The sequence below is a fragment of the Watersipora subatra genome, chromosome 10 (assembly GCF_963576615.1).
Source record: "Watersipora subatra chromosome 10, tzWatSuba1.1, whole genome shotgun sequence".
Lineage (NCBI taxonomy): Eukaryota > Metazoa > Bryozoa > Gymnolaemata > Cheilostomatida > Watersiporidae > Watersipora > Watersipora subatra.
The window spans coordinates 12,651,104-12,665,632 of NC_088717.1; the positions used below are offsets into that span (position 1 = coordinate 12,651,104).

At 34.0% G+C, this 14,529-nt stretch overlaps 2 long non-coding RNA genes across 2 annotated transcripts; both read right to left on the minus strand.

Annotated features, from left to right (window-relative positions):
• Nucleotides 1-729: 729 nt before the first annotated feature.
• Nucleotides 730-10,742, minus strand: LOC137406500 (uncharacterized). The gene is made up of 3 exons (XR_010979886.1): nucleotides 10,631-10,742; nucleotides 6,411-6,542; nucleotides 730-1,202 (listed from the first exon to the last, which is right to left on the minus strand). It is a non-coding gene; the product is annotated as an uncharacterized lncRNA (long non-coding RNA).
• A 1,060-nt stretch (nucleotides 10,743-11,802) lies between these two features.
• On the minus strand, nucleotides 11,803-14,491 carry LOC137406482 (uncharacterized). The gene is made up of 2 exons (XR_010979881.1): nucleotides 14,357-14,491; nucleotides 11,803-12,340 (listed from the first exon to the last, which is right to left on the minus strand). It is a non-coding gene; the product is annotated as an uncharacterized lncRNA (long non-coding RNA).
• Between the last annotated feature and the right edge of the window lie 38 nt (nucleotides 14,492-14,529).

The following is a 14,529-nucleotide window of genomic DNA, read 5'->3' on the forward strand; positions in this document are numbered from 1 at the left end:
TCACGTTTACCTCTGCTATTGTTAGTCAGTTAGCCACAAAACATGGAGATCATGAACAATATTAAATGCTTAAACAAGGAATATATTTAGTGTAAAATAAAACAGTTTGCCAATAGCAAATAATAAAAAATAGAATGAAGATACTTTTAAAAGATTAAGGGCATGTTTTAGGAAGTGTTTTTTAATAAAAAACGATTATGTTAAATTTAACGTAGGATATATCGGGCCAACCTGATTTTCCTGTCATGTTAGCTTGCATAAAAATTCACAGCTGAATCTTTACGCAAGCTAATATGACAGGAAAGCCAGGTTGACCAGGTATAACCTACATGCAGCTTAATATAACCATTTTTTATTTTCTGTTTCATTTCTTAGCCATTGCAAAAACGGCAGCCTAGAATATCCTCTCTCATGTAATCTAGTGCACTAGAAATGCCACAACATCAGTTGAAGCTATTTTTCCTTGTTGTTGCTTTGGCTATAGATTCAACATGGCCGCCTCATTTCTCTTACAGACACTCTAAGCATTAGTTAAACTCATGACTGTCCATGCATATTGGGTCGTTCAGGCAAAGCAGATCATTGAGTGTAACAGGTACACATCCATTTATCATGCGAATGGTCTCAGGGTAAAAAATATTTTCCCTCAACCTCAGCATGGAGTAATAAATGAACCTAATAGGCTACCGCAAAATCAAATGTCTGAATGCGAAGTATAGAGGGGCACAGTTACGGTTCAGATATATTATATTCTAGTATGTTTCATTTACATCTCACACAGCTACATCTAATACAGATACATGTATTTTTAGCCATAGATTCCAAGACTACTAGTATATACAGATTAATTCTGTTCTTGCCATAAAGGATTTCATTAGATACACTGAGTCAAATGCATTCTTTATGAAGTAGTGTTAATGCTAATACAAGTATAGATTGGACAGACAGAGTTGAAGAAACATTAGAAGTGGTCTGTCGCCGCCATATTTCGAGTTTATGATAAGGAAGTGTTGTAAAACTGTCTCTATCTCCTGAAGCTGGATTTTTGGTAGAAGCAGAATTCATTGTCCTTGAAGTGGTAGTGGTCAGTACATCTTCAAATAGATTACACCTATCGCTGCCACATTTGCATATCGTGGCAGTCTCTAGAGTTTCACAGCCGAGTGTTGGAACTTGCCCGCTGAAGTCGCAGGATCTCGAGACTAGGTGAATAGAACAGAAAACCAGTCTGAAAAAAATGGACAGGTTAGTTTGCTTATAAAAACAATATGCTTACATACAGGCATAGTTGTTGCTAGTTCTCACAAGCTCTTCCTCAAATAAAAATGAATTTGAAAGAATATTTATGTATATTTATTCATGTATCACATATATAAATATATAATTATATATGTTACCTATAAATTAACATATTTATGTATGTTATATATATATTTAAATATAAATATATATGTAACGTACATATATACATATATATATTTATATATAAATATATATATATATATATGTATGTTACATATATATCTATATATAAATATATACTTATATATAAATATATATCTTCTATATATATATATTTCTCAAAGTTTGTGTGTCTGTGTCTGTGTTTGTTCGGCTATGGCTATTAAAATTTTTGAATAAAGAATCCATAATGCAGAGGATTTGATCTCGGACCCTCCATGACCAATTTGATTCCATACCAATTAAGCCACACAAAATTGATGAATTCATTAGGGGATATATGTCGCTATATGGGTGCAAATACGTAACCGTTCTCCATGGTGTTGTGCCGTAGCATCATGGAGAGTGGTTAGTTAACTAGTTAGCTCTTATTAGTAAGCTTACTCAAATTATCCATTGGCATTGTGCCAGACTAATAGCAAGTGACAGGCAACTACACTACCTCACATTATTTATAAGGAAATAATTGTCTCACTTTTTAACACCTGTACCATACCATTCTACTAATATATTTATATTTCTCAAAATTTGTCGTCCATCTTTAGGTATGTTCAGCTGTAGCTATTAAAACCTTGGAATTTGATTATGATAGATTTGAACTCATGGAAAATGCAACCGCAAGTTTTAAATCCATATGCTTTACCACTGAGCTATACATTACAAGGCGTAATGCTTGAAGGCAGCATAGCGGTAATAACCTATAGCGTATAGGTTATTACCTATACGCTATAGGTTATGCGCAGGCGCTCATACCCTATAGCGTACGAGCGCCCGCGCATCTTGATGCCCCTGTTAAAAATATTTTTTTGCGTAACTCTAGCAAACACAGCTTTTTCATGCTTTTTTGTTATTTTTTCATTAGGGCGAATTTTTTTCTGTCACACGATATCAACAATAAGTTCTTTCGAAATTAAAATTTGGCGATTTTTGTACTGATTATATATGTTATTAAGAGATGTTGCTCACCATGGCGACTTCAGCGTTATCTGTTACGGTAAAAACGAATTCGCAAATGAATAAATGATAAAATTTAGTTGAAAGTTTAAAGTTTACTAAAATACATACTAAAACTTCCTTCAAGTATGTGTTCAGCAAGCTAAATTGATTTAATTAACTGTAGATTCAGCATTTATATTACATGTCTGTCTCAAAGGTAAAAACTCTCCACGTAGTACAATGTAATGTTATATTATCTTGCAGATCATAACCACAAAATGCACTAAAGTCATTGTAGGCACCTATGGTTATTAAGGTTAACATATTGTTATGTTACTATTTTTTAATGATGATGATTTTGATGATTTTTACCAGGAGGTGCATGAGATAATTACAATGGGTATGATTAAGCTTCATGATATGAAGTTTTAAAGTTAGAATAGTAAATGTTGCATATGTTAAATGAAAACAAGTTTTCCGTCCAAAGACGCTTCTATTACTCGAGCAACGCCGGGTAGTACAGCTAGTATATATATATATTTAATTATATATATAAATATGTATACTTATAAATGTATATTTATGTATGTAAACACATATTTACATATATAAATATACATATGTGTACATGTATGTGTGTGCCTGTGTGTGTGCCTGTGTGTGTGATGTGTGTGTGGTGTGGTTTGGTGTGGTGTGGTGGGTGTGTCTGTGTGTGTGTCTGTGTGTGTGCGTCTCTGTGTCTGGTATGTGTGTGTCTGTGTGTGTGTATGTATGTGTGTTTGTGTGTGTATGTGTGTGTGTTGTGTGTCTGTGCGTGTATGTGTGCATGTGTGCGTGTATGTGCGTGTTTATGCTTATGTGTGTGTATGTGTGTTTATGTTTATGTGTGTGAGTGTATGTATGTGTGTATGCATGTGTATTCATGTGTATGTGTGTGTATGTGTATGTTTGTATGTGTGTGTGCGTGCGTGTGCATGCATGTGCTTGCATGTGTATGTGCATGTGTGTATGTGTGCGTGTGTGCGTGCGTGCGTGCGTGTGTGTATAGGTGTGTGCAGGTGTGTGTAGGTGTGTAGGTGTGTGTAGGTGTGTGTAAGGGTGTGTAGGTGTGTGTAGGTGTGTGTAGGTGTGTGTAGGTGTGTGTAGGTGTGTGTAGGTGTGTGTCGGTGTGTGTAGGTGTGTGGGTATTTGTGCTTGTGCATGCACGTGCGCATATGCGTGTATGTATGCTTATGTGTGTATGTATGTGTATGTGTTTGCGTACACACATGCGCGTTTTTGTGCGTGTGTATATATGTAAGTCTCAGAGTTTGTTGTTGTCATTCGATGTCTGTCCGGCTATACTGATTAAAGCCTAGCAATAAAGAACCTTATTATACAGAATATTTGATCTCGGAACCTCCCGTCCTCAAGGCAATAAGCTAACCCAATAAGCTTCATGGGATGGCTTATTTATATATAAAAACTACCTGTGGTACCCGGCATTGCCTGAGTAATAAATTTCAGCTTATAAACAATGAGAAGTAAGGAGAGTTGCCTGCAACTTGCTATTAGCCCGGCAGATTGCCAATGGAAAATTTCAGTAAACCAACTACTGACAATCACTTACTTAATGCAATCACCCTGCGTGTTTGCAAAGCCGTTGAGTATGTGTTACAATATAACGATATATATTGGCAAGCAAACAACTCAATTGTGGCCTATTGGGTAGGGCATCGGACTGATGAACGGTAGAGTCGGAGATCAAATATTCTTTGATACAGTTTCTTTATTCCAAGAATTTAAGAGTTATTACCGGAATGACACACAGATCTACAAACACACATACTTTAAGAAGTATATATATATATATATATATATATATATATATATATATATAAATATATATATATATATATATATATATATACATTGTGACAAGCAAATTGAACAAACAATGGGTAATATATGTACAAAGCTTTCCCATGTATATCAGCTAATCTACACCATATTTCGTAGCTTTCTAAGATAAGCATGTCTAATCTACACGCACGTATGCTAGCTAAAAACAAACTATCAACTTGTGACCAACTTCTGTGATAGCAAATTTGCTTCCCACATAAGCACACCAACCAATCTACACTGTCGAATTATATTATGGGCACGCTACTTTTTAACTTGCTATCTGCTCTGATTGGTGTCAGTTCCTAACAATAGTTTACAAATTGAGCAAGTTCAAGCTGCAGCTTAGCTGATTTTTTTTAACATTTTTAGTCAGCCAAAAATAAGGCTTTTAAATTTATTGGCCGATTGAGATATAGAACTTTAAAACAGTGGAAATAAAACGTGGTTAGCTAGAAGAAGGCTGGGTTGATATATGTCAAGTCAGCAATAAAATGGAGGCTAATGAATAAGAGTGCAACTAGAACAGATACCAACATTTAATACTCTGCCATTGGTTACATGTATGTATAAGCGGTATTATGAAACAGAATATCTCAACATTGCAGTCACAAGTCTCGCCAAATACATATCTGTTGTTTTTTTCATTTGTGTTACAGGTCTCAAAATCTCATGTAATCTATGTTAATATTAGTTGTGCTTATCCTTCCACACATATGACATTCATCGTTTTCTATTCTGTGACACCAACATACTGCATCCACCATCATGTTTCAGTTTATTAACTTTCTGTTACTACAACCTTTAATTCACTTTCTTAACTCCTTTATTATACTATTACTACCACCCTTACTATTATTATTATCATTGCTATTAATATTATCACTACTATTACTACTGCTACTATTACTACTACTACTACTATTACTACTACTACTACTGCTACTACTACTACTACTACTACTACTACTATTGCTACTACTACTACTACTATTACTATAACTACTATTGCTAATATTACTACCATTGCTACTACCATTATTATTACTATTTTTGTTATTATTACTTCTATTATTACCTCTATTATTACCTCTATTATTACCTCTATTATTACCTCTATTATTACCTTTATTATTACCTCTATTATTGCTTCTTTTATTACCTCTACTATTACTTCTATTATCACCTCTATTATTACCTCTGTGATTACCTCTATTATTACCTCTAGTATTACCTCTATTATTACTTCTAGTATTACCTCTATTATTACCTCTATTATTACCCCTATAATTACCTCTATTATTACCTCTATTATTACCTCTATTACTACTTCTATTATTACCTCTATTATTACCTCTATTATTACCTATATGATTACCTCTATTCTTACCTCTATTATTACTTCTATTATTACCTCTATGATTACCTCTATTATTACTTCTATTATTACTTCTATTATTACCTCTATTATTACCCCTATAATTACCTCTATTATTACCTCTATTATTACCTCTAGTATTAATATTAAATTACCAACTCTTAAAACTTTTTGTTCAGCTCATTCACTACCTAATTCCTGATTTTAGTCTTTTCATTTTTTTGTTTTTTTTTTCTTTTGGCAAGTAACGAAAAATGTTTTTTTTGTTGATGATTACTAAACCAATAAAAATTATATGTGCATCCAGGAGTATTTATGTAAAACAACTGATTTTAAATAATACCTTCCCCATTAATATATCTCTTCAGGAAATTTAAGGTTCTTTTCTATAATCTCTCATTATTTTTATTGATTGCGCAAAATATATCTGATTTTTTCCCAAACTTTCCAACCAATAAGTCTGCTTGTAACTAACAGAGTTAGCTGATTAGATGAAAGAACTTTTTACCACAGGTTTGATCTAGTGACGATGTCACATGATACCACGTAAAAAAACATACCTATAAAACAAGACATATGAACCAATGTAGTCATGAACCAACATCTAACTTTCTTTGAAAGAACTGATGTATAATTGAGCACCACATATAACTTGTGAGATCAGGATAACTTCACGCTTATCTGTGATTTGCTAACTTTTGTGAATAGAAAGAGTTGGAAAGTGTGAAAGAATGAGAACAAGATAAACTCTTACCAACTCCACCTTTCAATTTTGCAAGACAATATTGAGAATCACTAAATAATGTGCAATTCAATGAGATGCCTTGGTCGACACAGACATCACAGGTGTAGCAGATTATAGCGCTGCTTGGAGCCAACTGGAAGCCTAAAAATGAAGTAATGGAAATATTTTATTATAAAGTTAGCTGCAACCTTTGTCTGGCTTATTGCGTTGGCTAACATATGTTAGGGTGCATTTGTTTCTCCTACTAGAGGAGTGAGCCATTTGGTCAATTGTCTGATAGCAGTATAACTAGGTAACTGCTGGCTCTAACTGGTCATCCTGTTACATGTGGCTGAAAGCTGGTTTACACACACTTCATCGTCATATGCTGTCATTGTCCTGACAGCGATTGTTCATTGACAACGTGCACTGTAAACCAAAGGCGTAGTTGAAGCAATGCAGACAAGTTGAAAAGATTGCATCTGTAAAATTTCCTAATAGGTTACCCAGTATCCACAATAGCCTGCGCAATGTGTACCACTTGGGCAATAGTGCTTATAGCTGCTTCTGATTGCTTGATCTATATTTTGTCATGACAACAGCTACTACAATAGTATTTTTGATTTCCGTAAGTGCATTGTATAATGAAAATATTATGCCGCAGGTTATTTGCTGGGGTAAACACTGATGGGTTTGTGATAGTGTGAATATTGTTATTAAAAACGATCATCAAAGTATTACGTGGTTAATATCAATATAATGCGATAAAATAGAAATCAGTTTTGAAGTACCTCACTCAGGAATTACAGTAATTCGGAATGGTTCAACTTATTGATTTCTGACATTAGCTCCCTGGGATGCTGTCTATAGGGTAAAATGGTATAATTAGGAAAACACAAAGTTACATGCAGGTTGTGTGACTATTGGTTTTCAAACCAGAGGATAATAACAAACATACTAAATTCTAGAAATTCCAATGTCATACAGCCCACAACCAAAGTGATATTGGAAAAAAGAAAGGGTGCTGATGGTTGGGAAATGCAATATTAGCAGTCAAATGGCACTGCAGTGCAATAGGATAACTGCAATGGTAGCTGTAATGTACAGGGTGTGGGTGTTATTATATACAACAAACAACAATAATGAAAGGAAAATATTATATGTTTATATCTCTCCCCCAGCAATAGGATAAATGCAATATTGGCCAATATTAGAAGTAAAATGCACTGATATTATTAGAATAACCAATATTATTAATATAGTAATAATAGAAAACCAATGCACAATTTTGTTTACATTTCAAAACTTCATAGCTAACAATATCAAGAAGTGATATTTATATAGATTTTAAAAAAATCTATTTAAAAAAGTGTTTGGTCATGGCAAACAGCAATAATGAAAGGAAAAGATTATATGTTTATATCTCTCCCCCTGCAATAGGAGAAATGCAATCTATCTCAATGACTGCCAACACGTCTCAGTTGAACCAAGCGAAATTAAAAACAAAAACACATTGAAGAAAAATTAATATGCCAGAATATTTCAGACTGGCTCGTTGTCTCCTGATTGGACCGTGTTCCCTGCTACTAATTAAATCCGTACTAAAGCCTTATTGGCTGCTCGCTAGTAGGTCAAACCGAATTATTGTTTATTAGCTGCCTGTAATTAGATAAGCAGATACTAATTCTGCAAGAATTTGTAGTCTTTGTATAATAATTTTTTGAAAAAAATTTCAGAAAGGTATAGTGAAGAAGCTTTGTTATTAAGCATAATTAGAGGCTAGGCTTTCTACAACAATTGTCATACTTTTGAGCTTTCGCTTTCACATTTAGCTTGTTTCACTTTTAAATTTCAATAGAGCAAGCAAAAGCAGTTTAATTTTATTCATGACTCTATGATTAGTATTATAAACTCTAGTAACTTGTCAAGGATCATCAGGTGTACCAATAAAGGGGAGAGAATAAGCGTCTGCACAAATATTCTGTAATGCTAAAGGGTGGATGATTAGCTAGACTGTTAAGGTGTTGGACTGAATGTCATTCTTTGAATCTCGTACCAACCAACCTTTTATCAGACATTTCTGATATATAGAACACCAAAGCCTAATATTTTGATTGAGCTGCCTGTCTTTTCATCGTCCTCATTGTTTTCATCGGTCCTTTTGCTGACTGATTATGCTGGTCTTTTTTAACCCTGCCAAACCTTTTTCATTTATTTTCAAATCACTCTTTAAAAATGACGGTTTCTTTTTCTTGTATGTAAGCAATAATATTGCATTTATCTTGGTTCAAGTAACCACGGCTATGCCATCCTGCTACTAAACTTCAAGAGATGCAATTGTCCACATGTGAAGTGCAACGGTTAGCGTTTGCATAGCAATATGTACAGTAAGGTTGCTGAAGCAGCCGTTTCCGGAAGCTTCCATTTAGCATTGTATGAACTACTAAGTTGTAGACTGTCCACTTGGAGCAAGTACAGACGCATTAAACATTTCTCGGTCTTGCCTCACCTTTTCAACTTCTATCTTTTTACTATGTCTCTAAATTGTTCTACCTTTACTACCATTCTTCCAACTTCTTTTAACTCTTGGCAACTTGATCAACAATACCGTGTTTATTAGGCCTTCTGTGCCACCCTTCAAACTATTCTTATCTCATGTGCCATTCTTTCAGCTCCTTTAAATGGTTTGCCCCTCTTCTATTGTCAACCATTTTTATCACCTTTCTAACTCCATCCATTTCATATGCCACCTTTTTTTCTAACTCTTTCTTCTTCCACTACCTGTCCAACCTCAATTTCATAACTATTTTTCAACTCTGTAGAGACGGCCTTCAACTGTTACCTACCTATTCACTTATGAGCAACTATTATCAGCTTAGAACAATGTAGCCATTTTCAGGCTACATTGAATGTCACATTGGCTGTATTTTGTGAACCTTTAGTTTTTAGTCATAAAACTTCTGAGTAATTCTTTAGCTACCGTGAATACCCGCGTATAAGACAATAATATGTATAGGACGCAGCGGACATTTCACCCAAAAACGATGGAAAAACTGCAAACGCGTATAGGACACAACCTAATTTTAATCCCGAATTTCCATTAATTTCTATAGAAACTGTGGTGATTCATATAACTTTTTGTGAAATTAGTCAACACTCGTCATGTCGAATGATTGGTGACAACGATCACTGCTGATGTTAAACACTTTCCAATGCCGTACAACCAACAATGTTAAATCAAAATTGAAGTGGCACAATACAGACCTCGTTGTCATCCCCTGCAGCATGACCAGTATTATGCAACCGATCGATGTCATTGTGAATAAGCCATTCAAAGCAGCATTAAAGAAGAAATGGTCAATTGGGTGATTAATGATGAGCATACTTTTACCAAGGGCGGAAACATGAGGTAAGTTGACATGCCTACGATCTGCCAATGGATAGTAGACGCCTGGAAATAATTGCTAACCAAGACTGTGGTGGAGGGACTCAAGAAATGTTCTATCAGCAACATGTTAGACGACACAGAAGACGATATTCTCTGGATGGACGACCTAGACAACAATGATGACGACGAAAGGGAGGAAAAGCTTAACTATCATGATGATTGCATAACACAACAGGAGTGGTTTGCTTTGTTAAATGAGGACAAGTGATAACAAGGATAGAATAAATATTGTGAGTTTTAAATTTTTATTATAAATTTTTGATATTATGGTAAATGCATAACTTTTATTATGAAAGTATTCATGGATAAGACGCACCTGAGTTTTTAGGTCTATTTCTTGAGAAAAAAAAACGTTCTATACGCTGTTATATTAATTATAGAAATAAGTGTGTGTACAAACATCTTTAAGTATAGCAAACTTTAATGACTAATGTGTGTGTATGAATGATTAAAATGATTATAAAGTATATGTGTGAATAAATAGTTGAGGTGATTGTGTTATATTGCCCTGAGTGATTGCTAACAGCCCTTAGCTTTGAACCAACTAGTTTCCAGTCTTTTAAAACGGAGGATGGCGTTTGCAGCAATTTTTACAAGCACCGACCAGACTAACAAATTAACATTGAATGAGCTGTAATACGTCTCTAGCATATAGGAAGAGATGGGGTATACAAACTCAAACAGTCTACTGCTTACTTCTGCTGTTGTATTTCAACAACATTTTCTGATCGAAACAAAGTATATAGCATGTAAGTATACATATACAAGTAAGTATACACCAAATAAGATAGTCAATACTTACATGTAAGTAAAATTATGACGAGGTAACCTCGTTTCTCCATCAGGCTCACTTATAGTTGTACTACACTTGTTTCCTTTTAGGTTAAAAATACCAACCATGCATTCCAGTTTTCTGACACTAATCTCTTTCTAAAATTTATTGCGAAATATGATGAGTCTTTAAGCTCAACCAAATCAAGCGTTTCAAACTTGTCTATGCATCACTGTCAACAAACTTTAGTAGGTTCATTTTGGTATTTTGCGCTTTACACTCGAGGTAACTATAGCAATGGTAACAAAGATACATTTGCTTCTCAGCCCATTTGAAAAAGTGATGTGTATTGGAAGATGATAAGGCTAAAGTGTAATAAAAAGCTGTTTTTGAAACTAAATGAAATAATTTACTTTTTTTGTAGTTTTACATTACGAGAGAAAATTCATTTGGTTAGCTGCCTTGAATAGTAACAATAGTAGCAACTTTTGCAGACGTGGTGTAGTGGTTATCATGCTGAACTGGATGAGAACTCAAAAAGGGCATCCGGTCTAAAATTACTCTTAAGCTATCAGTGGAAAACCCATTTCTGTAACCCTTCCAAGAAAATCCAAAAAGCATTTACGCCAAGAAATTGTGGAAGATCATGACATGATGGACCCTCCTAAAGTAGTATAATCTCAACTATCTAAACTAACTGAGCAATTAATCTTTGCTATAATAAGAGTCCCCGCACTGTCATAGAAGTTTGAAAAAAGAATTGCACAGAGTTTTTATTTGTCCACTTTTGTTTAAACAATACTCATATCAATCCTCAACCTTGTTTTTTACATATTTTGTGCTTTCAGTTCCAACATTATTATATTAGTTAGTCTATTCATTAGTTTTTTTTGTTAGAGTATAGTTTTTTGGTGTTGTTCTTCCCTGTCTTTTCTGTACACTGTTTTTTAGTTAGTTTACTTGCTGTGCTACCTTGTGGAAAACATGTTGTTAAATATGACTATTGATTACCACAATAAAGATTGCTCATATATATATATATATATAGGATTTGAACTTACAATTGTCAGCATGGCATTTGGCATGCTACTGTTTACGCTACTCCATCCGCAAGTAGCATCGCAGAATAAGTGTACGTATAGTTATTACACCTGCTAATCTCTTATAGCATACTAGACTGTCAGGGTACTATTAATTAATAATTGTAGTTTGACAGACATGTAATGGTTTATTATTAAGTCAACGTACTTCGTGTGACCAAAACTTGTTCTTATATAGTATGACAAACTGCTAAAATCTTGATAAAAATATACAGAAAATCAGCTTGTACCACATAATCAGCCGTATCTGATGCACTACATGTTTGTGACCGACTACAGGATGACACAAGTCAATACACTTTTTTTTTTACTCAATAAATCACCATGAGTAAGGTAAACGCTATTAACATTGAGGAACTCAATGTAAGAAGTCCATTTGATGTTAGTGGAGTTGTCTTCCTTCTCCACATCTCTAGCTCATGGTAGGGAAGCGTTGGCATTTTAATGATGTCTCTGTTTTTAGGAGAGAGGTTTGCAGTGTCCGAGGTTGTAGCAGGTGGTGGTGGGTTAGTACTTGGTTCATAGAATTGGATGTTACAATTATCTGTGTCACACTTACATGCCTCAGACGTACCCACTGGGTTACATCCCAGGGCAATGCCAAGAGAGTCTAGTTCATCCATTCCACAAGCCCTACCAACTAAAATACAACAGTTATATATGTTTTCTACCTTGGCGAATTAAACTTTGTTAACGGTTGACTTGCAAAAAATATCACATTACAGATATTTGATATCAAAAGATTCACCATGCCTTACTCTGTTATGTTGTAGTTGCAAAATATGTGGAAATGTGATTACAAGCTCTTAAAAGTTCAAAAATGAAAAGCCGCTGTAGATTGGAATCTTTTTATTTCGATGACGTAACCACGAAACTTGGTTATCGTCTTGTCACGTATGTTCTCACGTGAATTGAAAGGCCAATAAAAAGCTCAATATAAAACTTATCATAGTACGAGTTTATGACAAACACTTCAGGTTTACCAAAGACCCCATATCAAATATAGATGCTCGCTACGTAACAGTTTTGTTTCGACTTGGTCTAATCATCTAGTCGTAATCTGATCATGTGACCTATTACTTCGCAAATAATTTCTGCAGCAATTTTCAATTATCACAAGTGACCAACAGGCTCATCATGATTATCAGTCAATGATATGTACTCCTTCGAGCTAAGGTTAAAAAATTAAACAATTTTTACGGTAAGTTATAAGATATCACTGCTGAAAGTGACAGCATTACGATGACGATGAAACAGACGCGTAAGAACAATAGACATGGTTTTATTGAATGTGTGAAGTATATTTGTGAAAATATTTCGCCGAATAAGTTTGCAAAAAAGAGTAAACAGAAACCATCTCTCACAACTACATCACATTTGAGCCATCTTGGAAAGGGAATCCAAACTACGGCGGTCTCAAGTGGCTGCGATTAACTGTTCGTTTTTGAGCTTTTAAGAGCTTGTAATCACATTTCCACATGTTTTGCGCCTTCAAAACAACAGAGTAAGATATGGCGAATCTTTTCATATCGAATAACGGTAATTTGAATTTTGTTGCAAGTCAACCTTTAAGTACAGAGTTTGGAAAAGTTTAAAAATTGGTGCAAATAAATCAATTTATTAACTTTGCATCATAAGGTAAAAACTATAAGCTTTTTATTTTTTAATGTTACTTCACTTCTTTGTGTTTACAGGTTTGGCTAAAATAATGTTAGAATTAGGCATAAGTTTAGAATTATTTATTACGCAGCTAATATTGTTATAATAATTCTTTCAGAAATAGTAAATTTTTATATGAGTTTAACAAGATGGTATTGTCTTTAGATGAGCTATGAAATGCTTCAAAAGCTCATACAATTAAACCTAGGAGCAGAATGAAAAATCTTAATTTTAAAAAATTGTTTGCAAAAAAAACTCTTCAATCTTACTTTATGACAGCTGAAAATTTCTTTGCTAATTGGAAAAAAGAAACTAAAAGTTAATTACCAAATAATCAGAGATAACCACTGTATGTATATCATCTAAACTATAACACCATACTCTACCTATGATTACTAGTACGTGTATCACCTAAGTTGTAACATTATACTCTACCTATGATTAATGAAATGTATACCATCTAAATTATAACATGATACTCTAAATAATTATTGGTATTATATACGTATTTTTCAATTAATCTAAACTGTTGAAATCAGTTAGTATATCATAATTTGAATTAAAATGATAAGTTTGTATCTTCTCGTTCTATGGTTACTTGAATTTTTCTTAATCCTTTTTAAGGCACCATCATGCAAACAATGAAAATGCAAGCATTTCGGAATAAACATATCTCAGGAGAGAATTAGACTGTTACAGACATGTTAAAAACCTAACATACACCTGTGATAAACATTTAAGCAGAGAAAGTGGTTCTAGCCAAAACTCTAGTTAACCTTGGGTTAATGATAAAAAAAGTATTTTTAGCTGCGCCAGTTTAAGGCTTTTTTGGCACACGCTCAATGAAAAAGAACCACTGTATCATTCATGTTTCTATTGTATGCATATATTTTATATCAAAAACTAACTAGGTTCAAATTGAATTAAAGTCTAATTTTATAGAGCTTGAGGTTAGTAAGAACTTCAAACTTATGCAACTCTTCAAAGTTCAACTCACTGATTCCACTTTCATCTTTACTAGCGTAGCAGAATCTGGATGTAGAAATAATGGAGCAGTTAATTTGATATCCAAGATCTTGGCAATCTCCACAGTTGTAGCATATAATAGAATCTCCATAGGGTATGAAGCCATCTGTAGAAGAGACCTACTACCATCTCAGACAGACAATG